At 45.3% G+C, this 23,865-nt stretch overlaps 1 non-coding gene across 1 annotated transcript; it reads left to right on the top strand.

Moving 5' to 3' along the window:
* Positions 1–1,117: 1,117 nt before the first annotated feature.
* On the top strand, positions 1,118–1,189 carry trnae-cuc (transfer RNA glutamic acid (anticodon CUC)). Its single transcript has one exon. It is a non-coding gene; the product is annotated as a tRNA-Glu (tRNA).
* Positions 1,190–23,865: the final 22,676 nt, after the last annotated feature.

Raw genomic sequence — 23,865 nt, forward strand, 5'->3', positions numbered from 1 at the left:
CGTATTATATGTCGTTACAAAGCTTGATTAAAAATTTATTAATGGAGGAAATGATTTTAAATGCATGCATAGATCTACAAATTATACTATAATAACTTCTAAACCCACTACTCAATCTAACCACCGGTTAAACTTTCATTAAGGCAACAGTAAGATAGATAGGTTGTAAAGTACCAAGGCAAAGGAACATGGTACTTTGAACACGTCGACTTCCAATTGAGTTTTCTTAGTTTCAGTCCTCTTAAGGCGGCAGCTTGAAGCATGGATTCTGAAGGCTTTTTCAAACACTTGTGCAATATCTTGAAAATGCCTTCCCTAGCACAGACCCCTTACTCCTTATTTATAAATATCTTCGTCTTGAAATGCAAATGCCCAATCCTTCACTATGTTTTGGGCTTTATCTCCCTGATGATTAAACGCTTCTCTTAGCATTATGTTTTACAAGTAATCATTGGGAAAAAAATAATCACTGTTTCTAAACTTCACCTCGATATGTGACACATTTCACCACCATCCCCACCCCACTTCGAAAACAATCTGACATGTTTCTTTCAAAATGGAAATGTCCCGTTGACACCTATGTTTCTAAAATTCCCCATGTTTATCTAATTTACATTTCAAACCTAACCTCTCTTCTCATATCAAAACACCCAGGTTATCTGCCTCTAATTCAATTAAATCACAAACACACACATCACACATACACACAGAGACATACGTAGACACAGAGATACATCCCATGGAACATGAATTAGTGAGGTCCATGGAGAAAGCAGTTCTTCTGCTCCCTAATATGCCTTTGATTCTTGGGCTGTCAGCATAAAAGTTACAGAATGGGCCATGTGTTATTCACCAGTGAGTGGTGAAGTAAAATAATTAGTACTTTATCTTGTGAAGTGCAATTCCAATTATGATTTAACTCGACTTAATGTCTGATGTGAACTTCAGGAAAGTCCTTCAAAATCTCATCCAATATAATAGGTATCAGCTACTCTCTTTTTGGGTGCTGTGTGGATTACAAATTTGTTGGCAATGGTTGAAAAAAAACAACGGAAAACAATTGGGAAAGGTTCAGCACCAAAATCCAGATTAATACTCCGTGGCCAAACCATAGTCAGCGATGGTGGTGTAGTGGTGAGCATGGCTGCTTCTCAAGCAGTTGACGTGGGTTCAATTCCCGGCCATCGCAATCTTTCGCCATCAAGCCAATCAATCGGAAGCTGTAGTTGTCGTGCGTTTTAGAATTATACAGCGCAGAAATTGCCCATTCTTGCTTTTGCCGGCCATTAAGCACCTGTTTATTCTAATCCCATTTTAGTGCACTTAACCCGTAGAACGACCATTGTATGCTGTGGCGTTTCAAGTGCTCTGCTCAATACATCTTTACTTTCAAATGTACGCGGATGTAATTCAAGTTAAAATACGTTACATTTTAACATTTTACTCACGTTTGATCCTTTTTGTTAATAACTATGATTTTTCGTGATCCGCAGTGAGAAATTGGAAAGGAACAGCGTTAACGTTTCGAGCCGATTGCGAGTCTACTTCGGAACCAGAGAGAAGTAGAAAAGTGACAGGTTTTATGCTGTTGACTGAAGTGGGGATGAGCTGGTGGAGCAGAATAGACCTGGTTTCGATTGAATTCAGAAAGCTGTGAATGAAAGCGACTTTACAGCGTCTGGCTAAATATTGCTCGTGATTATTATGTTAAATACAAAATAAAATAAAATTTTCTTCAGGTGATACAGTTGGTTCCTGCAACTTTTGAAATTGTCGAGTTAAATGTCAGCCAATAGCGGCCTGTAGTTTTCCGTGTTGCATTTGATGGCCAAAGTTTGGTTTAACCCTGCCTGACTCTCGCCAATTCCTGCTTGGGTTGGTCTCTGACTGACTTTAAAAAGGCGGGTGTGCAGCACACTCGGTATTAACAGTTCTTGTGTTACAGATTGTGCTGACAACTCTTCACAAAATGTATTTTTATAACTCAGTTATCATTGCACTGCCCGACTGTCAGTAATGACCATGTTGAAATGGTTGTAAAATTCATTGATTGTATTGAAGCACCTCGTGATCTATGTGTAAAAGTTGAATCTGATTGCACTTTTTTTGATGGCGATTTAGAAATGTTTTGTAATGTTCTTTCAGATATTTTATGAATAAAGTATATTTTTCATAAAAAAACTATTATTAACGAGGGACTGAGAAGGGTATAAACCCCTCGGGATATACGGATCCCAATCAATGCATGCATTGAATACTAAATGTATTATAGTTGTATTAAAGCACCTCAGAGTGCAACATAATGTATGTTGATTGCTCCAATACCATTGCACTGCCTGATTGTCTGTAATGACCATATTGAAATGAGTGAAATATTAATTGATTGTATTGAAGCGCCTCGAGCTCCATGTGTAAAAGTTGAATGTGACTGTACTTTTTGATGCCGATTTAGAGATATTCTGAAATGTTCTTTCAGATATTTTATGAATCAAGTATATATTTCAATTAATGAAAAAAAAATCTTCAGAAAATGACCAGCACCAAGCAGACAAATCGTCAGGAGGGAAACACCTCTCAAACAGCTGACTCCCAAAGCTCCCTGGCCGGGAGAGCGCTCCAGCGACGGGCCGATTGAAGAAGCCTCATCGCTACAGAGCTGGCACTGTGGCTCTGCGGGGAATCCGACGCTACCAGAAATCCACCGAACTGCGCATCCGCAAACTGCCCTTCCAGCACCTCGTGCGGGAGATCGCTCAGGACTTCAATGCAGACCCAAGCTTCCACGGCTCGGCCGTCATGAACCTGCAGGAGGCCAGCGAGGCTGGGCTTGGGTGGGGCTCACTGAGGACATCAGCCTTTCCACCATTCAAGCGAGTCACCATCATGCCCAAAGACACCCAGCTGGCCCGCCGCATCCGCGGGGAGAGAGTCTAAACCCCGGCTTCAACACCAAATGTAACAACGGCTCCTTTCAGAGCCATCAAATTGACAAAGGGCAGAGCTGTGACCTGCCACTGCTGAGGCCAGCATTTCCCCACCCACTAATTAGACTTTACAGCTGATTGATTTTAATAACACCCAGTGCTTTGCGAAACCATTTCAGGGGGCAGTTCAGAGACCCTGTGTCTGGAGTCACATTTTGACCAGTCCATGGTGAGGATGACAGATCTGTAACCAGTGATCTGTGTCTGATTCCGGTAATGCGGCAGCTCTTTAATTAATGGAGTGTGAGTCTGATATCTGACCTAGAATTCAGAAACAGCAACTCCGGTACCTGCCAGGCACCAGATTACAGGTTTTCTTAGATTAATGTTTAATATCGCTGATTTTTATAGAATTGTTGTTTTCAAATACTATTTTTTAGAAGTGGATATGTGTGAGCAGAAGGTGTAAGGAAACAAATGAGGGTAAATGGAATTAAGCGACTGGGGTTTGTATGAACTGATATTCGCCCAGTCCGTGAATGGGTCTGAAGCGGGTTTACTTGATAAACTAAGGGACAGACGTGGCCTAACCCGAGGGTGTTGTGCATTTTCTGAACAAATACTGGTTAAACTGGTTAAACTAATTCAATTATTCTGGAGAATTGAACAATGTTTCGGATCCGGAGCCATCAGCTGAACCTCACACATAGAACCAGGTTAATCTCTCAGTTAGAATGAGGAACCAGAACAGTGAGGACTGTCAGTGAATACAATAGATCTGGTCATGATCTCAAATATCGGGCTTTATTGCCCAACCCATTCCACTCGGCTCATTTTTGGTATCATTAAATGAGTAAAACTTTTCGGACAGTAACCAACCCTTTCAGAGAGACTGTGGGAAGCTTTGAAAAGAGCCTTTGGGCTTTTTCACGTGAAAGTTTCTCTACTTCACTTGCTCTTCGATCTCACAGCGCTGTTTTTCCTGGGCAGCAGCCCAGCCTGGATATTAGGCAGCCCCCCGCACTGAGGGATGGTTACACCTCCCAAAAGCCTTTAGAGTTCCTCATGGTTGCGGACGGGCAGCTGCTTTTCTTCGGGGAAGATGCGGTTATTCTTGTTGTCCGGGGGCCGCGTTACTGGCCAGCCCGAGGATTTCAGCGGTCAGATACTCGAGCACAGCAGCCAAATTGACCGGGCCTCCGGCACCCACACGCTCAGCATAGTTCCCATTTCACAGGAAACAGTGAACTTGTCTCATTGAGAACTGCAGTCCGGCCTGGGATGAGTGGACTTGGCCCTGGCTCGAGCTTTCCCGCTGTTAGTTCCTGTTCCGAACATATCCATTGCCAAACTTTTACAGGGAATAACCAGTTTATTCAGCATTTGCTATTCTTACCAACCGAGAACATTTCTGATTCGTCCCTCTTTAATACACCCCATTTGCCTATATGTTCCCCCTATCTGATAACTGGGAACCAGATGACCTTTAGGAAAGGAGGGGTTTACAATAGGAGAGTTTTAAAATCATCAGTGTTCTGAAGAAGAGTCATTCGGACTCGAATCGTTAAATCTTCCTTTCGCTCCAGAGTTGCTGTCAGACCCGCTGAGTTTTTCCAGCATTATTTTCTGGTTCAAACAAAGGTCAGAGATTTAAAATCCGTTCTCTTTATCATAGTTTATTCAGCTCTTTCCGTCTCAGAACACAGGAGCTTTTCTAATTTCCTTAATACATTTTGGTTCATTTTGCCGTCGCTTTCAAATTTTTCCTGGCGGGAATAACCCCACATTCACAACATTCCCTCAACTGAAACCTCGTATTTCACTCTTTCTACAAGAGGCACATGAGACATGAACAGACGCCCCTATTCACAGACACTCCTGCGGGATTTTAGGCAGAGCCGAGCCCTGGGTCGAGCTGTCAAACTGTCCATATTCCTCTCTGTAATAATCCCGCTCCGGACTGGATCACTGCTGAGTTGCTGAAAATTAGGAGGTCAGTCAGTGAACATTTCTCGGACAAAATTCCGAGAAAGAGGGAGCTGAGCTTTTCCAGCATGTTTTGCTTTAGTTTCACAAATCCAAAATCCACAGTATTTTGCCTTCAACAACATAAAAAAAGAAAATACTGCGGATACTGGAAACCTGAAACAAAAATAAAAATAGCTGGAAAAACTCAGCAGGTCTGAGATCATCTGCGGAGAGGAATACAGGTAACGTTTTGTGCCCGTATGATTCTTCATCAGAAATGAGGTGAATTGTAAGTTGCTTGAGGGGGTGGGACAGGTGGAGCTGGAGAGAGGGTCAGTGATAGGTGGAGGCAAAGAGGTGATTGCCAAAGTTATCATGGACAAAAGGGAAAAGGGGTGCGGACGTTAGTGATATTAGCTAAGGAATGTGCCAATAATGAGATTAAGGGTAGAAAGCAGGATGAGCAAGTGACAGATGGCCCTAATGGGGGTGCGGTGGGGGGAAGTGATTGCCTTCAGCCTGGACTTTACAATGCTTAAACACCCACCAATGGACAGGACTGTTAAATGATACAAATTGAGTTGCCCCGTGGTCAGTACAGCGATGTCATGAAATATTCCTTGTGGGTATCGTGGCTCCATTTCTCAAAGAGAAAAGGCCGACAGTGAGATCTGCTCATGTAATCTTCACACCAATTTTACAGGAAAGTTGCCAAATTCGGCGATCGGCAGACGCTAGATTTATCTATTTATTTCATTTGATTTATTTCAAGATTTTTCTTAGTCAAAGGTTCCCTCCACTGACATTAAACTGACTGGCCTGTAATAGGCTGGTTGATCTTTCTCCCCTTTTTTGAAGATGGAAGTATCATTTTCAATCCTCCAGTCCTCTGGCACTAATGGGGGACTCTCTCTCTCACCACCTCTCTATCGTTACCTCCCCTTCTCTCACATATTTTCACAACTACAGCTTATGGTTTTATACGTATTTGATTGTTTTTAACAGAACGATAATTATTCTCGGTCGGGTGCGTAAGATTTCTGAGCACACAAATTACAATATAAATAGGATTTATAATTATTTATTATTAAGTAGGTGAATATTGTTTATAGCATTTGAAATGCGATTAATTCTGAGTTCGATATTCGTGGTACGAGTTTACAGAACACAATTGTTTCGTGGGATGTTGGTGAGCCCCTTTCCAATGTTTGTGGTAGAAATTGTTTGTAGGAATGTCAGTCTGGTTCGCATTGATTTGATGACACGTTTACTAATCACTGATTAGGTTATTAATCCAGTGGCATCAAAAGAGATTGAGGCAATCCAACAAGCATAAGCCCTGCTTTCCCTGATCCACTGCTTATGAGCACGTACACGGGAATGTCATGTGACCTCACAGTGAGGCCTGAGTTCACATAATGGAGAGAGGGTTCCACAAGCGCTCACCCACATTTCATCTCCAGGCCTGCTGTCAGTGCCATCATTGCCCTCCAAGAGAGCAACAATGTCCCGCATTAACTGCACATTTCCAGGTATCACAGCGTCAATGCAGAGAGGAAAGTCACAGGTTGCTTTATCTGACACCCAGAAGAATCCAAGGGTTTTAAAGTCAGCAGGCAAGGGTTGGGTGTGGGTGGGGTGAGGCAGGAATGATCCACATACATTGAATGATATCCAATTGCAGAATCTTAACATGGTTTGGGGTGGCCAAATCCAAGTTCACTCGACACCATTTTCTGGTACCTCAAACAAGAAATCATGATGTGCAGTGATACAGCAATCTCACAATGTAATGTCGTGTCCTTGCCCAAATGTTCAATTGGACCCGCAGTCTCTCGTTCTCTGCACGCAGAGTACCACTCATTTTCCTCAGCGCTTCCATTTCTCCCAGAATCTCTCTTTGGCCCGAATGTGCTTGTCCACCTGTCCCACCTCGGTAGCTGTCCCCCGGTATCTATGGAGATGGGTAAAGTAGTGTTGCAGCTGCGATGCTGGCCCGTCTTTACCCATTTCCCACTCATTTATGTTCTGCTGTTACCAACTGGATCTCAGCTGAATGTGCCTGCGAATGCAGCTGGAGACGTGACCTGTGTCTCCTTGATCTGATGCAACTGTTTTCATTCTGACTGAGTGCTAAACGTTGATCCTCAGCCTCATGTTCCCGTTCCCCCATCTCTCCGTTCTGCTGTCACTGCGTGGACCGTCCGTTTTCAGCAATGCTGACCACTGCTCGATGCCACTGGTGAAGGTTAATGGGAGATCGCCCCACCTCCTCACCCTCCAACCTGTCGGGTACCCATATACACAGAGTAGACGGCTTGTCTACAATCTAGGCACGGGTGAATCACACTGTTTGCCATTTTTTTCTGTGATGAGCCACCCCCATTGAAGTTGAATCCAGTGGCAGGAGGCTGTAACAGTTTAATGATCATTGCTTGTGCTGCGCTCTGCAGACAAAAACATAAATCATGTACCTGAGTTCACTATTGCAGGTGGTCAAGTTGACCCTGTGAGCGGAGATGGTCTTCACCTTCTGTGCGCTCGCTACTGCTGCACGGTCAGCAGCAGCTTCAATCTGCAGACCCAAAGCGGGCTGGGCGATCTTCAGCTTCTTCCTTGACTCTGCAAAAGTAATATTGGAATGTCTCAGGAATCACTCAAATCAAAATGAATAGGATTCACTGGAAGCATTCTTTGTATATCGCTTATCGCAGCTTTAATATCTGCCACTGTAACAGTGCAATGATCATTGCTTGTTCTGCGCTCTGCAGACAAGAACATAAATCATGTACCTGAGTTCACTATTGCAGGTGGTCAAGTTGATCCTGTGAGCGGAGATGGTTTGTACCAAACAGGCTGCCAGTAAACCCACCGGCTGCAAAGCGCCCAGGAAACAGCTGGCCACCAATGCCGCCCGGAAGAGAGCCCCCTCCAGTGGCGCAGTGAAGAAGCTTCATTGCTTCAGGCCGGTCCAGATGCGCCCCTCGAAATCCGTCCATACCAGAAGTCCACAGGAGTTGCTTATCGGTAAACTGCCCTAGCAGCGTCTGTATTTTTTTTAAAAATAAAAATTATATGGTTCACTTTGACCTATACATGCACGTCTAAACTGAAGTATTGAAGCAGATATTGTGCAGAGTGATGTTTCTCAACAGTTTCCTGGACAGTTATACACTCTACATTGCTTGGCATGCACCCAGGCCTATTCATTAATCTAGTTTTTGCTGGTCAAATGCGCTCAAAGCCATTGCGGCCTTCCCTATTTTACAGGAGGAGAAAATAAAAAACAAACCTTACCACTTATTCTCAACATTTTCCCCAAGACCTATCCTCGCCCCTTCTATTTGACCGGCGCTTCCCCCCTTCATCTCGATCCTTCTAGTGGCTCATGGCAGATATTAGTTCAATCCTGGTCTGCAAGTCGGACCCGGGGGTGGGACCGGGACGGCAGCTGGAGAGACAAACCCACAACCCATCAACATGAATGAGCCAGCGAGGCGGCCTGGGCCCGAGTCCCTGTGAATCTGGACATTGTCAGTGTCCCCAAAATAAACATACTGGACACAGTGGAATCTGGTATCGGATAAGGGACGGAGCATCTGGAATCCCACTGACCCATATAAAATCAGGCGAATGACATTCTCAGCCCAGCACTTCCCATTTGTGTCTGTGAGCTGATGGTTGGAGGCTGTAAACTCGGATGCTTCTGTGACCCTGTCTGCTCCTCCACGGACATCAATGTCTTCTCTTCATGTTCTTCACGTTACCGGGTGACAGCATTGGCTCCATGTACGGCCACAATTTTACCATAAGATCATAAGTCATTTTCATTGATCAATCGGATCCTGGGTGGTCTGTACCACAAATTCATATTCCTTATCCTCAGTACACTAAAAAAAGCTATTTTTTAAAAAAAAATTGCTTAATGTAATAATATTTTGGCTCTATTTGGTCCTTAGCAATCGCGAACATGGACTAAGTGAGGGGGTAAAATTATGGCAATTGAAGTTTAACGTTAGCAAATGTGTGGCCATCCAATTTGCTTCTGAGAAAGATGGGTCAGATTATTTTCTCAGTGTGAAGTTTTTAGCAACTGTGGATGAGCAGAATGATTTGGGATCCCATGTGAAAGAGGAGATTGAGGTAGAAAGAGTTAGTTATGGAACTGCTGAACTTAGGGTCCTGGCAGCGGAAGGCACAGCCTTTATTGTTGAGGCCAGATAGAATGGAGGATACAGAGGCCATATTTGGAGGAACATCGAGATCTCAGGGGGTTGTCAGTTTGCGGAATGTTCCAGCGATAAGGAGGGGAGAGATCGTTGTGGGAAGTGAACTAGATAATTAAATTTGTGGGATTGAGGACGTTAGAGATGGGGTAGGGTTAGACGATGGAGGGATGTGAACAGAATAAAATTTGGACAAGCGGAGTGATGAGGCAAATGCATGGCAGATGCAGTATAATGTGAATAAATGTGAGGTTATCCACTTTGGTAGCAAGAATAGGAAGGCAGATTATTATCTGAATGGCTATAAATTGAGAGAGGGGAATTTGCAACGAAACCTGCATGTTCTCGTACACCAGTCGCTGAAGGTAAGCATGCAGGTGCAGCAGGCGGTGAAGAAGGCAAATGGTATGTTAGCCTTCATAGCGAGAGGATTCGAGTACAGGAGCACAGATACCTTGCGGCAATTACACAGGGCCTTGGTGAGATCATACCTGGAATATTTTATGCAGTTATAATCTCCTTATCTGAGGAAGGATGTTCTTGCTATAGAAGGAATGCAGCGAAGCTGTACCAGACTGATTTCTGGGATGGCGGGATTGATATATGAGGAGAGATTGAGTCGGTTAGGATTATATTCTCTAGAATTCAGAAGAATGAGGGGGGATCTCATAGAAACCTATACAGTTCCACCAGGATTAGACAGGGTGGATGCAGGATGTTCCCGATATTGGGGAGTCCCGAACCAGGGGTCACAGTCTGAGGATACGGGATAGACCAATGAGGACTGAGATGAGGATAAATGTCTTCACCCAGAGAGTGGAGAGCCTGTGGAATTCGCTACCACAGAAAGTAGTTGAGACTAAACATTGTATGTTTTCAAGAAGGAGATAGATATAACTCTTGGGGACTACGGGATCAAACGATATGAGGAGAAAGCGAGAGCAGGCGATTGAGTTAGATGATCAGCCATAATAAGTTTGAATGGTGGAGGAGGCTCGAAGGGCCGAATGGCCTACTCCTGCTCCTATATACTATGTTTCTGTTTCTATATTGTCAAAACTGAGGGAAATCTGCAATCTCAGTGGGTCAGAAATCAGGGAGTGCTGCACTTTCAACGTGTCAGGAAAACTGGGGCGCTGCACTGTCAGATGGTCAGGACTGAGGTAGTGCTGAATTGTCAGGTGTTAGGAAAACGGGGGCACTGCTCCGTCAGAGATGAGGACTGCAGTACCGCTGCATTGTCAAAATATCAGGATTGGGGCAGCGCTGCAATGTCAGAGAGTCAGGACGGCAGTACCACTGCACTGACAAAGAGTCATGTTTGAGGGAGCGCTGCATAGTCGGATGGTCAGGAATGAGGGAGTGCCTCACTGTCAGAGGTTCGGGAACGATGGAGCGCTGCACAGTCAGAGGCCAGGCCTGAGGTGGCACCGCAGTGTCATGGGGCCAGACCTAATGGAGCAATGCACTTCGAGGGGGTCAGGAATGAGGGAGCGCTGCACTGTCAGAGGTCCTGGACTGATAGAATTCTGCACTGTCAGAGGTTTAGGAATAAGGAAGCGCTGCTTTGTCAGAGGGTCAGGAATCAGTGAGTGCTGCGGTATCTGAGGGTCAGGACGAGCGCTGCATTGTCAAAGGATTAAGCATGACGGAGGGCTGCATTGTCAGAGGGCCAGGAATCAGGATGTGCTGCACAGTCAGTGGGTCGGAACTGAGCGAGCTCTGCACTGTCAGATGTCAGGACTGAGCGAGCTCTCCAATATCAGTGGGTCAGTTCTGACTTAGTGCTGCAGTCTTAGGGGGTCACGACTGGAGGGGCGTTGCACTGAAAGAGGTTCAGGTCTGTTGTAGGGCTGCATTATCAGGGCTGAAAAAGCACTGCACTGCCAGAGGGACAGTGCAGAGGGAGCGCTACATTGTCTGAGGACCAGAAATCAGGGAGTGCTTCACTGTCATAGAAATTGGACCGAGGGAGCGCTACACTGGCAGTGCGTGAGGTTTGAGGGAGCGCTTTGTTACCATATGGTCAGAATTGATAGTGATCTGCATAAAGAGTGGGTGAGGAGGACGGGAGTCATTCAATGTCAGATGGTTAGGACTGAAAGAGCACTGCACTGTCAGATGCTCAGGACTGAGGGAGAGCTGCACTGTCAGATGCTGAGCACTGAGGGAGCGCTGCACTGTCAGATGCTCAGGACTGAGGGAGCGATACATTTTCAGGGGGTTAGTAATGAGGGGCACCACACGGTCAGAGGCTAAGCCTGAGGTGACACTGCAGCGTCATATGTTCAGGGCTGATGGAGCGATGCGATGTCAGGGGGTCCTGACTGAAGCAACACTGCACTTTCAAAGTGTTGAGGGAGTGCTGCGTTGTGATAGGTTTAGGCATGAGGGAGCTCTGCTTTGTCAGAGGGACAATAACCCGGGGGTGCTGCATTGTCAGGGGGTAATGACTGAGACAGCACTGCACTGTGAAAAGGTCAGTGTTGAGGCAGCGCTGCATTAAGAAGGGTCAGGACTGGGGGAGCGCTGCACTGTCAGATGCTCAGGACTGAGGGAGCGATACATTTTCAGGGGGTTAGTAATGAGGGGCAACGCACGGTCAGAGTTTAAGCCTGAAGTGACACTGCAGCGTCATGTGTTCAGGGCTGATGGAGCGATGCGATGTCAGGGGGTCCTGACTGAAGCAACACTGCGCTTTCAAAGTGCTGAGGGAGTGCTGCATTGTGACAGGTTTAGGCATGAGGGAGCTCTGCTTTGTCATAGGGACAAGAACCCCGGGGTGCTGCATTGCCAGGGGGTACTGACTGAGACAGCACTGCACTGTGAAAAGGTCAGTGTTGAGGCAGCGCTGCATTAAGAAGGATCAGGACTGGGAGAGCGCTGCACTGTCAGAGGGTCAGGACTGAGGGAACACTTCATTGCCAGAGGATGTGGATTGTGGGAGCTCGACACTGTCAGATGGTAGGGACTGAGGTAGCTCAGCAGTGTAAAAGTGACTGGGCTAAGGAACACTGCACTGTCGAGTGCCAGGACTGTGGGAGCATTTCACTCTCATAGCTTTAGGGCTGAATGTGCGCTGCACTGACAACCAGTTTGGAGTAATGGAACGCTGTACAGATGGATGGTCAGGTCAGAGAGCGCTGCACTGTCAGATTGTCAGGACTGAGGGAGTGCTGCACTGTCGTAGGGTCCGGACTGGGGCAGTTATGAACTGTGAGATTCTCGTGACTGATGGAGTCCTGTGCTGTCAGTGGGTGAGGACTCAGGGAGAGCTGCACTGTCGTAGGGTAAGGACTGGGGCAGTGTTAAACCGTCAGAGGGTTAGGCATGAGGGAACGCTGCACTTTCAGAGGGTCAGGAATACGGAAGCACTATGCTGTCAGAGGGTCAGGATAATGGAGCGCTGCGCTGTCAGAGAGTCAAAACCGATGGAACGCTGTGCTCTCAGGGGGAGAGGACTCAGAGACCACAACACTGAGAGTGGGTCAGGACTGATCGATAGCTGCACTGTCAAAATGTTAGGCATCAAGGAGTGCTGCACTCTTAGAGCGTCAGGCGAGGGGTAGTGCTGAATTATCAGGGGATCAGGAAAATGGGAGCGCTGCAATGTTAGATATTCAGGGCTGCAGCACTTCTGCACTGTCAAATGCTCAGGATTGAGGAAGTGCTGCGTAGTCAGTGGGTCAGGAATGAGCGAACGTTTCATTGTCAGAGTCTCTGGAATGAGGGAGCACTGCACAGTCAGTGGGTCAGAACGGAGGGAGTGCTGCTATCTTAGAGTCACAAATGGAGGAGCGCTGCACTGTCATTGGGAATTGTCAGAGGGAGGGCTGCGTTGTCAGCCAGTCACGACTGGAGGAGCGCTGCACTTTCAGAGGGACAGTACTGAGCGAGCGCAACTTTGTCTGAAAACCAGGACTTAGGGAGCGCCACATTTTCTGAAAACCGGGACTGAGGGAGCGCTGCCTTGTCTGAGCACCGGGACTGAGGGAGGGCCACATTGTCTGAGAAACAGGACAGAGGGAGAGCTACATTGACTTAGAACCAGGACTGAGGGATTGCTGCATTGTCAGGGGATTTGGACTGAGACAGCGCTGCACAGTCAGTGGGTGAGGATTGAGCGAGCGCTGTCCTGCCAGGTGGTCAGGATTGAGAGAGCGCTACAACTTCAGAGGGTCAAGACTGAGGGAGAGCTGTACTGTCAGAAATTCAGCACTGAGGCTGTTGCACTTTCAGGGTCTCACTGCTGAAGGAGCGCAGCGCAGTCAATGGATGAGGGCTCAGGGAGCGCGGCACTGTCGGAGGGTCAGGACTGCTCAAGCGCTGCATTATCAGATGGTGAGGCATGACCGAACGCTGCACTGTCAGACAGTCGGGAATAAGGGAGAGCTATGCTGTCATATTGTCAAAACGGAGGGAGAGCTTCACTCACAGACGGCCAGAAATGAGCGACCGCTGCACTTTCAAAGGGTCAGGAAAATGGGAGCGCCGCACAATCAGGGGTCAGGAATGAGAGAGCGCTTCACTGTTAGAGTTTGAGGAATGAGGGAGCGCCGCACAGTCAGTGGGTCTGGAATAAGGAAGCGCTTCACTGTCAGAGTTTCGGGAATGAGGGAGCGCATCACAGTCAGTGGGTCAGTTTTGGGGGGAGCGCTTCACTGTCCGAGTTTCGAAAATGAGGGAGTGCCGCACAGTCTGTGGGTCAGGAATGAGGGAGCACTTCACTGTCAGAGTTTCGGGAATGAGGGAGCGCCGCACAGTCAGTGGGTCATGAATGAGGGAACGCCGCACAGTCAGTGGGTCAGCGCTGTCAGAGGGGAGCTGAGCCCTGGACGGAACTCATAAACTGATGCTATTCCACTCCTTAATAATCCCACTCCGAACTGAAACACTGCCGTCAATTTTTTGATCATAAGAGGAATAGCCATTGAACATTTCAGGAACTAAATTCAGAGACAGAGAGAGAGAGAGGCCTAAATAGAACAACTGGAAGAAAGCTGAAAGCTTTGCTGAAGTCCAACTAGACTACGTCAATTGCATTGCTCTCATCTGCACACCTGGTCACCTCTTCGAAAAATTAGCCCTCCCAACAATTAGCTCTCTCACAAACAGATTTCTGTTTAATCCACCTTTTTCTATCCTATAACCTTCTTTTCCTAATTTTTTGATTACAAACTCTAGATAACATACTAAAGATATTAAAATTATCATAATCAACAACACAAACCTTTGATCTGCCTCCAAGAATGTATTTAAAACCTTTTCCATTAAAACGTGGTAACTATTGATTTTGATTCATCCTCCCCACCTGGAGTTCACCTCACACAAGTCTAAATTATTGGAATGCAATAAGTACATACAGTTCAAACAAAAGTTTATGCATGGACTTTAAATAGCATCCAGCGCTCTTCACCGGCATCCACCTTGTGGATATTTTCTAAATCAAAATCCCTTTTTAATTTAAATTTTCCTCCTCCTGGTAGATACCAGTGTGTTTAATTGTACCCTGATCCTTCGAAAGTTACTTTTTCTGTGGAATGTCTCTTAAGCCTTGGAGATTTATAATGGTTCATCACACTACTGATCACATTAATCCATTCATGTGGTTTTGTTGCCAAGTATCTGAGCAAGTCTGGGGCCCATTCTTCAGTGCAGGAGCATCATACATTTCCACATGTTAGTTACTGCACATTAATATACCATATATGCATACTCTTAGCGGTATGCCAATATCATTCCATCTAATACAAGCCACTCTTCACTCTTAGGTAATCTTACCAGAAGCTGTTCTGGGGCAAGGGGGTGATGGGAGGAGGGGTTGGGATCTGCCTTTAGATATTTGCTTATCCCCCTCGTGTGCTGCAACGCCCGAGGGAGTGGGCAGACTATCAAAAGGAGTTTCCTTCAATCATTCAGATGCAAAGACACTAAGATCTCAAGATAAAGCTCTCAATTTACTAGTTTCATCTACACTTTCCTGACTTTTATTAAAATGCACATAGATCCATACGGATTGATGTATTCCATTCAACTATAGCCAGGAAGAGTTATTCATTTCCATTTATTGGTGTTATTTTGCTCTTATATTCGAAGTGGGACATCTAATTAATTACTCTTCTCTCTCATGCATGAGCCCTGGAGGAAGTTATTGTCCAATAATATTCACATAATCCGGTGTTTTACATCAGAGACAGCAGTTTTTGCAATCCATTTAGAGATAACTCCCATATTTCCTGTTCACAAACAGTTTGTACTGCAAGATAACAAATGGGATGAAGCCAAATTTTTCAAAGGCAAAGGTTTTAGTTCAATAATCACTGCGCTGTCAGTGGAAAGGGTGCACTTCTCTGCTTCTTTCCAAAAGGGTGGAGCAAACATTCTCAAACGTTCACAACAGTGTCAACTTTTAGTAATCAGGTAAAAGACAAACCAAAGACTATCTTAATCTTCGGTTTTTCCAATCCTATTGGTATTTTTCTCAGCTTTGCCCAAGAAACAATTTTTTTGTTTGCTCTTTCATCAGACACCTTTCCAAATGCCTGTAATATTACTGAAAATAAAACTAAAACAGTTAGTTGGCACTGGAAGAGATAACCTTCAACGTCGTTAGAACAATAAGAGTTAAAGCGGGTGGAGCTTCCCACAGCTTGTGACGTGCAAAAAATAGGCCTCAATTTGATGTTCTGTGTCTGGCTGGTTTGTAGACGGTTGGCCGGGCAAGGGAAGGGGGGCGGGAAGGAGGGGGAAAGGAGTGGTTGAGCGTTAAATATCACATAGGCTTCCTGCTGCATTCACACCTGCCCGATCACTCAGCAATATAATGCTGGGGTGGACGAGGTCGCAGATGGGCTGCCCACCCATGCCCCAATTGAGAAACATAGGAAATAGGAGCAGGCTCCAAGGGCCGAATGATCGAGTCCTGCTCCGCCATTCAGTATGATCATGGCTGATCCTCTATCTCAACGCCATCCTCCAGCTCTCTCCCCAGAACACTTGACACCTTTAGAGTTCAGAAATCTATCAATTTGCTTCATAAATATATTCATTTGACGGCCCATTCCTGCCTAGCCTCAAATTTTAATCTGGCGGGAGCACATCCCGAGTATGGAGGAAGCCCGACAATGATACAGTTTAGGCCTTGTGCGAGGGATGGGGGCGGAGTGAATGTACCTCCATCAGGGGTGGGTATGGTGCTGCAGTGGTATTGTCGCTGGACTAGTAATCCCTATTCCTATGCTACTGCTCACGGGATACGGGTTCAAATCCATGACAGCAGCTGGTGGAGTTTGAATTTACTTAACCAAATTCTAGAATAGAAAATAGTCTCAGTGATTTTGACTATGAAACCATAGTCAATTGTTGTAAATACCCATCTTATGCCCGAAATTCCATTAGGGAAGGAAATCTTTCATCCGTGATCCTTACCTGTTCTGGCCTACATGTGACTCCAAACTCCTCCATTACTCGAGAGTATTGTGGTTGACTCTTAAATGCCCTCGGAAGTGGCCTAATCAGTTACTCTGTTCAGTGACAATTACAGATGGGCATTATATTCTTTCTTTCCTGGGACACCCACAACTCATGAAAGTATTTAAAAAAAAGCTTTGCCCCCATCCCTTAAGTCCGGGAGCTGCAAGAATTACCCCCACCCGGCCTGACGCGGGGCTTCCTCCCAGTGAGGGGCAGAAGTTCCACCTGCAGCCATTTGACGCTTATCCCAGAGTGAAATGGCTGCAGGGCAGTGGAAGTTGGCGGGGATGAGTTCACCACCAACTCTTCGGATGGCAGGAAGGGAATCCTGGCCCTGATCATATGAAATAGCAGAGCAGGCTGAACGGGCTGTGTGGTTTACTCCTGCTCCTATTTACGCTGTTCTTGTGTCAAATGTCGCTGTAACCCTCCTGCAACATGTGACATTTTACTTTGTTAAAGGCGCCCTATAGATGGAAGTTATTGTTGTTGCTGTAGTTATGTATTTATGTTTGTTAATTATGAAGTGACGAGAATCTCTGAACCGCCCTTGTGGATAACCATTAGGAAACGGCTGTCACTGGTCAGGGTCACTGATTCCTTCCTAACGTGGATAATAATCTTAGAGACCATGGGAAAGACAGCAACAGTTCAGACCTTGTGAGTGTGACAATAAAACAGGATTAATAGGAAGAGTCCCAATCAGACAGCTCACAGGCAAGAAAGAAGCAGAAAGTTCCTTTTTACTGCCTAGTGTAATCCTCAAGACACTGGGGAAGAACAACCCAGGATGTGGAATCAGGAAAAGCCTGTTCAGCTCCCTTGACCCATTTATTAAGAAAAGTCCCCGAGTCAGGACTTCCGGAGGATCCTAACACACATCTTCTCACAAACGTCCCATTTCTGACCATCCAGAGACAGGAAGATTTGGGCCCATGGAATTTACAAAAAAATATTTTAATACAAAATAAGCAACTCTAAAATCAAAATAAAACATTATTAAAGGAAAGGAGGTCAAATTTCAAATCTCTCTGTGGAGAAGCTGGATTAACTTTTCAGGTCTAGTGAAAGTTCAGGGCCCTGAACTGTTAACCCGAACTTCACCACAGATGTTTCAGGATCAGCCTGTCCAGCATTTTCAGATTTATTTCATTTTATCCTGTGTACTTTAATACACACTCAATATCTCATACAAAAGAGAACAAAGAGAGTAAAACTGATTTTTCTAAATCAATTGAGTGTATTATTGTTTATACATTATTCGAAAAGTTTATCGTCTGAAACCATCAACATAGCTAAACTCTGCAGCATTCATCTTTTGCAGTTGAATTGCTAATATCCTTTTCTTCCTCTGAACCGAGTTCTGTTATCCAGCATTGATCTTTTACATTCAAAGAAAGTATGCTTTTATTTCCTGAGAAGCTATTAGCTTAGTTTTTATTCAAATTTGTGTTCGCTTTTTTGCAGTCATGTAAACCTGAGAAATCCGACAGAAATGGTGCTTATTGTCTAGTGAAGGATAACGTGGTAAATTCACAATAATCCAATGAGTGAAGCAATATCGTTATTATGTCTCCGTGCTACTCTTTTCTCACTATAACATGTGGAACAATACAACATAATTAACAGACAGAAACTATTTGCTTACATTGGACATTTTGGCTGTTTTTGTAACACTGACAGTAAATGTGAATTTGAGCCGCTCTGGTACAGTTCTCAGTTCCGGTCATTAGATGTTCCCACACTCCGGAACAATGAAGTTTACAGATCAGAGAAGAACACAACAAAATGATTGTTCACGTTGTATTGGACAGGGAAAATTTGGGATTAACAGGGAAGAAGATTAGCTCTAGGTCCATTAAACAGGAGTCGCAACACACAATAATTGTTCACATTGTATTGGACAGGGGAAGTTGGGATTAATATGGAAGAAGGCTAGCTCTATGTCCATTAAACAGTTGACGCAACACACAATAATTGTTCAGATCTGGCAAAGAGAAAGCTCGGGCGGTGCACATGTTGCTTACTGATTTGTATTGAGAAGGAGCTGGGCCGCAGTGCCATTTTCTTGTGGTCTCAGCTCTTATAAGAGAGATGTGGTCATGCTGAGAAAAGCATCCAAGCTCTGAATTTACTAAGTTACATATTTTTATTTGCATCTTTCTGAGCATTGCTTTCTTTCCCTTTGCCGATTTCGGCATGCCCTTGGCCCAACATGGGGGTTTAGGGGAAGTGGTTGGTCTGGCAACAACTGATCCAAGACTCAAGTCTGCAGCCGCAGAAAGGCCGGCGGTCTCCCTGAACTACAGAATCCCCAATTTTTGCTCCTCCTCACCCCCGTACAGCTGAACAATCCGTGTTACCATGGGTTTGGCTTTGGCTGCACTCCCCAGTTGACCTGTCATTCTCACCAGTATTCAGGGCTGAATAAATGTTGTAGAGCGAGATGCACTGAGGGGATTAGTGCACCACTGGCCTTGTCCTCCTTGACAGCCTGGCACTCACCATTTCCTTTGAGGAAAGACTGGATAGCCTGGGGTTGTTTTCTTTGGAACAGAGGAGATTAAGTTACCATTTATTTGAGGTGTTGACAATCATGAGTGTAGAGCTGGAGTGGACCGGAAGGAACTATTCTGTGTACTTGCTGACAGGGTCACACAGGAACATTAATTACACAATTAATAGGTAGGTAAGTAGCACAATGAATGAGAGGCTGCTAACTCAGTCTATCACCATCAAAAGTATTCACTAGATTACTGATTATAAAATTATAGATAAGATCAATGCCTGGGATTGTTGCGGATTGGGGAGATTAATTTATTATGAACCATTCAGGAATCTACTTCATCCATTCTGTAGTCTGCTTTTCTAAACTGTTGATTGGGGAAGTGGTTTGTCTTGGCATTTTGCCCTAAACGAGGGATAGTAAATCGGCCGGGCTTTTTGGACTCGGCCCGATTCTCTTTTCCATTGACTGTTGCTTTCACTGATGAGGTGTTAATCCCTGGCGCTCTCTGTTCCAGTGGATACAATGCATCCCAGCCACTGAGCGGCCTCACAGAAAACTTTCAATTTCCATTTCAAGGATCTGAAACACCAGTTTTACACCCGAGTGACAGGTTCCACCCACTTTCCAGCTGTGGTTGTTGCTGGTGAGGTCAATATAATTGTCGACTCAAATTACCCTGAGATGTCGCTGTTGAGGTATCTCCTTAAATGATCGATGTGACTGTTTGATACAACTAAGCGGAATACTCGGGCACTTCAGAGTCCGCGAACATGTCAGTCAAACACATTGGAGAGTCTGGAGTCAGAGTCAGAACAGGCCAATAAGGACGGTACGTTTCCTTTACAAACACTCGGGCAGATTAATGACAACAGTTTCTACTTAAAATCCAGCATCTGTTAAACTGAATTAAAATTCTCAAACTGTTATCTGAAGTCATGTTCTCTCGGTTATCAGCATAACGCCAACATTGTTAGTCCAGCAACATAACCCAATACACAATCCTCCCCTGATAGTTGAAATCGATTCCATTAAATGGGCCATTTTTCTCATTGCAATTTGTGGATTATGAGCGTTAATTGGTGTCAGTGACAATATCATAAAAGCATTGAAAAGCATTTACAAAGTGTGTTTTTTTTGCCCTGTTACATGATCTTTCCACTATATCGGTATTAATCTCTCATTACTGTATGATGATTATGTTGACATTTCTGAGTTGATTCCTACATTAAACCATCGAGTTTTATCTTTCTGTCCCTTGATCTGTCAGTCTGTGGCCCCAGGAGATATCTAATACTAGATCATCTTTCTTGTGTGAGCCTGTTGTTCGAATATGTTCATTAGAGATTTCACATTATTGGTTCCAATGCCTTGATTTTTTGAGGCCTGATGAACACAGTGAAACTTCACCATTTATTGGACCAGAGTGAGGGAAGAATAAACACACTGTATATGATGGTGAATGTGAAATAAATCAGGAAATAATGTAATGTACAGCAGGTCCATCAGTATCTGGAAAATGATATCAATCCAACACAGTTACAACTAAAGGGAGCTGACCCAGAACATCAAACTATCTACTCTCTGTTTAAATGTTGGCGATCCTGCTCTGTGTTTAGACCACAATCCATGCATTAGGCCCGCAGAGTTTCAGGCTGTGGGTCCCGACATGGAACCTGTCCATTTACTGCAGTGTAGTTTGCACTGGGTCACTTAATTTCCACAATTTGTTACTCTTTGAGGGGTTGGGTGAATTTATCAGGTCAACTTCTTTATTTGACACGCTCCAGTCCTCATTGTCATTCCAGCTGTTAAGAAACTCGACCTTCAGTGTGCAAATTGCAGCAATATCAATGGGGCAGAGTCTAAATGCAATACATTGTTTCAACAACTGATGATTTCTTTCTTATGGACGAAAGAAAAGCATTGATACTTTCAGTCCAATTCCTCAGTTACAGAATCCGATGGAAACTCCCCAATAGGATAATCTCTCTGGGACACCCCATGCAGTGGGTGTTCATCTCTATTGTACAGTGGGATCAATCCCAGCTGAACAGATCCTGTACCCACCCTGAACCCACACAGGTTTATTTCCCAGCAGGGTCACTGGGCAGTGATACTAAGCGGGATACCTAGATGTTTTAACCCCCATCCCAGGAATACTGAGTGTAATTGTCAATGTCCCACTGCAGCCCAGACTGATCCCCACCCTGGGCCCTCCCTTTCTCTATATTTCCCCAGTGCCCCATTGGGGAGCATTCAGCCCCGGATATCCTGCAGAAGAAGTGCCTGTGGGGCCGGGTGGCTGAGTCTCGTGACCCTGTTGCTTGGCCTCTGATGTTACAAGGGGAGATGACGCTCACTCAGCTCGAGCTGGAAACTGGGAAACGGCCAATAGGATCTAAACCTGGAGCGCGGCCGGTTAAAGGGGAGGGACAGAAACTCGGTTAAAAATGTTCCTATAATCAGAACAGGAATGTTTATAAATACAAAGGTTAACATTTCCACACTCAATCCAGATCTGGTTCACTGCAGCGACTTCAGCTGATTTTTTCCATTTAAACTGAACCGATTGCCCTGCAGCCTGAAACAGATTAAAGATTAAACAGGAATAAACAGATTGAACAACAGTGTAAATAACAGGGAGTCTGGAGTTAATGGGCCAAATCTCACTGGATCATCAGAGACCAGACATATGGCTGAAGATGGGCAGCGGGTCCCTGTGATGTCCTGACTCGCGGGCCTATGTGGAAATTGCCCCAGAGGTTTAAATTTCCACTGGGCAGTACCCCTGCTGCCCCGGACCCTGTGTAAATGTCTCTGACCCTGGATTAGAATTGGAGACTTGGGACAAATCCACTGGATTTACCAGGGTAGTTCCCCAGGAAATATTAGACCGTAAAACCTGGTATAATACCTGGGTACCTCCACAACCGAGTCCCCCAATCACCCACCCCCCACTGACCATCATACTACACCCACACTACGCGATTAACCCCTCCAACTACCCCCGCCAACCCGACTACCTCCTGACCCTCCCAGCTCTGTCCTTGACGAAATCTGACTAAACCCCCGGCTTTACAGCCCGACCCAACAACGCCGCTGACCAAGCCCCATTAGACCGTCAACCTGACCGCATTAATCAGCCGACCCCACCGATCCCACCATTTTCCCCTGATCTGACTACACTCAGCTCGGATGGAACTCCCCGGGGGTCACTGCTGAAGGTCCCGGGAGGAAAATGAAGCAGTTTCAGTTTGGGAGAATCTTGTCGAGCAGCGGCAATCCGATTTTCATTGCTGCTGTTTGATAGATTCAGGACAATTTATATTTACACTCACACGATCAGACTCAGAGTCCTGCAGGTCAGGGTGAGGCGGCGGAGAGCGGGGACAGCTTGGTCTGTGAAGCGGTTTAATCTCAGGTCCAAATCCGTCAGTTACCGATTCGTACTGAGAGCGGAGGCCAGATCCTCGGCACAAGAATCAATGAGATCGTTATCACATAGACTATGGAACAGGGGGAGACAAATAACAGGATTCAGGGTAATTCCACAGTGTTTCAACGAATACTATTAATAATAATATACAGTAAGAGGCATTCCAAAAGCACAACATCCATTTATAAAGGAAAAAGAAAACACTGTGAATGCTGCAAATTAAATATAAATAGAATATACTGGAAATAATAAGCAGATCAGGCAAGTATTTGCAAAGAGAGAAACAGAGTTAAACATAGAAACATAGAAACTAGGAGCAGGAGTAGGCCATTCGGTCCTTCGTACCTTCTCCGCTATTCATTATGATCAAGACTGATCATCCAACTCAATAGACTGCTCCCGCTTTCTCCCCATATTCTTTCATCCCTTTCGGCCCAAGAGCTATATCTACATCCTTCTTCAACACATGCAATTCTTTGGCCTCTACCACTTTCTGTGTTGGTGAATTTCACAGGCTCACCACTCTCTGGATGAATAAATTTCTCATCTCAGTCCTAAATAGTCTATCCCGTATCCCTTGTTCTGGACTCCGCCAGCATCGTGAATCTCCTTCCTGAATCTACCCTGTCTAGACGTGTTATAATTTTATAGCTTTCTATGTGACCCCCCTTCATTCTTCTGAACTCCAACGAATATAATCCTACCCGACTCAATCTCTCCTCAAACGTCGGTCCCGCCAACCCAAGAATCAGTCTAGTAAACTTTCGCTGCATTCCCAATTTAGCAAGAACATCCTTCCTCAGGTAAGGTGAGGCCTGAACTCAGTGCGGATGGTGGGTGGAGCTGAGAGGTCGAGTGACCTAATGAACGGGCACAGGAGAGCCTCTGGGGTCCACAAAACATAATGCTTCTCTATCCATCACTGGTCACACATTGTAGTCTGACGAAAGTTTTGGAATAAGAACAGAATAAATAGGAGCAGGAGTAGGCCATTCAGCCCCCAAGTCTTCTCCGTCATTTGATAAGATAATGGCTGATTCTGGCCTGAACTCCGCTTCCCTGTCGGTCTGCCATTACCCTCGATTCTCTTGTCAATAAAAAATCTACTTTAACTCAGCCTTGAACATATTCAATGACTCAGCCTTCATTCGCCTCTTGGGAAGAGAATTCCAGAGACTAACTAAATTTCTTCTCATCTCAGTCTTAAATGGGAGACTGCTATTTTTAAAAGCAGTGTCCCAAAGTTCTCCACTTACAAGAGGAAAAATCCTCTCAGCATACACCCTGGCGAGTCCCCTCAGGATCGTATGTGCTCAATAAGATCACCTC

The sequence above is a fragment of the Cetorhinus maximus genome, chromosome 19, assembly GCF_964194155.1.
Source record: "Cetorhinus maximus chromosome 19, sCetMax3.hap1.1, whole genome shotgun sequence".
Classification (NCBI taxonomy): Eukaryota; Metazoa; Chordata; class Chondrichthyes; order Lamniformes; family Cetorhinidae; genus Cetorhinus; species Cetorhinus maximus.